This window comes from Propithecus coquereli, unplaced genomic scaffold, assembly GCF_000956105.1.
Source record: "Propithecus coquereli isolate 6110/MARCELLA unplaced genomic scaffold, Pcoq_1.0 Scaffold340, whole genome shotgun sequence".
Classification (NCBI taxonomy): domain Eukaryota; kingdom Metazoa; phylum Chordata; class Mammalia; order Primates; family Indriidae; genus Propithecus; species Propithecus coquereli.
The window spans coordinates 1,709,696-1,712,714 of record NW_012149064.1 but is presented as its reverse complement, the minus strand read 5'-3'; the positions used below and the strand labels follow the sequence as shown (position 1 = coordinate 1,712,714).

The window sequence follows — 3,019 nt, the reverse complement described above, 5'->3', positions numbered from 1 at the left end:
ATGCAAGACCCAGAAGAGAGGGGAAAAAGGGGCAGAGAAATTATTTGAAGAAATAATGACTGAAAAATTTCTAAATTTGAGGAAAAGAATGTATGTGAAAATTTTCAAAAAGTTCAAGTAAGATAAAACCAAAGATACCCATACCGAGACACACTGTAATCAAACTGTAAAAGAACAAGAGCTTAAAAATGAGAAAATCAAAGAAATCTAAGTTGGTTCCTTCTAAAGGTCAACAAAATAGAATAGAAAGAAAGTAATTGTATTAGTAAGTTCAGGCTGCCGTAATAAAATACCACAGACTGGGTGACATAAGCAACATAAATTTATTTCTCCTACTTTTGGAAGTTGGGAAGTCCAAGATCAAGATGCCAGCCTATTCGGTTCCCCAGTGGGGCCTTACTTTCTGGCTTTCAGATAGCCATCTTCTTGCTTTCTCCTCACATGATGGGGGATGGGGGGCAGGGAAAGAAAGCTCTCTGGTGTCTCTTCTTATAAAGACACTAATTCCATCTTCTATGGGTTTGAATGTTCATTCCCTCCAAAAGTCATGTTGAAATTTAATTGCCATTCTAACAACATTAAGATGCAGGACATTTAAGAGGTATTTAAGTCATGAAGGTAAAGACCTAATGAATGGATTAATGTCATTACTGTAAGAGTAAGTTTGGCCCCTCTTGCTCTCTCTCCTCCTCTCTTTGCCCTTCCATCCTATGATGCCTTCCACCATGTGATCTCCTTCCACTATATGATGCCTTCTCCCAGAAGGCCCTCATCAGATGCTAGCACCTTGGCACTGGTCTTCCCAGACTCCAGAATTGTATGCTAATAAATTTCTGTTCATTATAAATTATCCCATCCAAAGTATTCCATCACAGCAGCACAAAATGGACTAAGACATCATCATAAGCATCCACATTCACGACTGCATCTAAATATAATTATTGAGGAATCACTGAGAACCAAGTCAGAGAGAGAAGTCAGGCTCCAGGGATGCTGGAAGAGCAAGACTGAATCATGGAGCTATGTGTGGGGAATAAGTATCATCTGGGATGGAAGACAGGGACCAAGGTGCCAACATTGCCTCTGGTGAAGAAGTTGTTATCAAGCTCTAGTGTGTGAAAACAAAGCACCCCCCAGCTGCATATTGAGAGCAAGTTCTACAAGATGATGCCAAGAGGAAAGGGGATCCTGTTCATCAAGTGGTGTGGAGCCGAGGGCAACTACAACGTGATGGTCATGGAGCTGCTAGGGCCCAGCCTCAAGGACCTCTTCAATTTTTGTTCCCAAAAGCTCAGCCTCAGGAGGGTGCTGCTCCTGGCCAACCAGATGATCAGCCACATAGAGTACATGCACTCCAAGAACTGCATCGACCAGGATGTAAAGCCTGACAACTTCCTCATGGGGCTAGGGAAGAAGGGCAACCTGGTGTACATCATCACCTTTGGCCTGGCCAAGAAGTACCAGGATATCCACACCCACCAGCACATCCTCTATCAGGAAAACAAGAACCTGATTGGCACTGGCTGCTATCATGCCATCAACACCCACCTGGGCATTGAGCAAAGCCATTGAGATGACATGGAGTCTGGGATATGTGCTCATGTACTTCAACCTGGGCTCCCTGTCCTGGTAGGGCCTCAAAGCACCCACCAAGAACCAGAAGTACAAGCAGATCAGCAAGAAGATATTGAAATCCACTGAGGTCCTCTGCAAAGGCTACCCTTCTGAGTTCTAAACATACGTCAACTTCTGCCACTCCCCATAGTTCAATGACAAGCCTGACTACTCCTACCTGTGTGAGCTCTTCAGCAACCTCTTCCACATGCAGGGCTTCTTATATGACTACATCTTCAACTGGAACACAATCAAAATCAGTACAGCCCAGAACCCCAAGGACATGGACCGGAAACAACAAGAACAAAAGCACAAGGAGAAGTTGGGGTAGCTGCAGAGGTCTGTAACCTGGGCCCTTCCCTTGGCGCACCCAAGGGGGAAATTGCCAATCAACTCCACAGTGAAGCCAAGCCTGTGGTCTCTAACCTGGCCCCCCAAATCCAGCAAGCTGGCAATACTTCTTCCAGAGTGATCTCACGAATCGGCTGATAGGGGAAGATGAGTATGAGGCTGCACAGGGATGCACCCACCAACTTGTAGTCAATCCTCAGACCTCACTGGGCGGCAAGAGATCTCCTGGATTCCAGCCTCACAGACAAGCATGCCATTGACCATCTCTGGCAGTGAGGAGAGCCACCATTGGACCAGTGTTTGCTTTATGTATTTAGTGCATTTTCTTTTAACTAACAACAACAAGATGGGGAAAACAACCACTCAAAAGAAAAAAGAAACAAAAAACAGCACAAAACCGACAATGGATTTTGTTCCTTTGATTTTTCTGCCAATGGCAAAAAGATGGGATGGCCTCAGCAATGAGGATCCTTGCTCCTTGGCATTGCAGCCTGTCCGATACTCCCCTGACAACCCTGTACTACAGGAGCCAGCCTGTGTAAATACTGGACTTTTTGGAGCTTTATCATGGTTGTTAATTTGAAGTAATAAAGTAGAAAGGATAAAGTGGAAAAAAACCCAATTATCTCCCAAAGCCTCCATCTCCAAATACCACCACACTGGGAGTTAGAGCTTCATCATAGAAATTTTTGAGGGACGTCCATAATTCAGTCAATAGCAGTAGTAAAAATGACTTTAATAATATTCAACATGATCCTGTATGTATAAAATTATAAAGGTAATTTCAACAAGGGAGTTGGAATAGAATACAAATTGATACTCAAAATTTTATTGTATTTCTCAATATTAGCTACAAATAATTGCAAATTGAAATTTTTGAAAGATATAATAGCATCCAAAAATAAAATATTTAGGGAAATATATAACAAAATTATGAAAAACCTTTACATTGAAATTTTAAAACTTTAATGAGAAAATTTAAAAATACTTAAATAAATAAAAATATGTACCATTTTCATGAAATGGATAATTCAAGATTTTTTAAATGTCAGTT

General features: G+C 41.9%; 1 pseudogene across 1 annotated transcript; it reads left to right on the top strand.

Annotated features, from left to right (window-relative positions):
- Positions 1-1,068: 1,068 nt before the first annotated feature.
- LOC105815637 lies at positions 1,069-1,587 on the top strand (annotated as a pseudogene). Its single transcript, XR_001137752.1, has one exon. The product of XR_001137752.1 is annotated as a casein kinase I isoform delta-A pseudogene (transcript).
- The last annotated feature ends 1,432 nt before the right edge of the window (positions 1,588-3,019 follow it).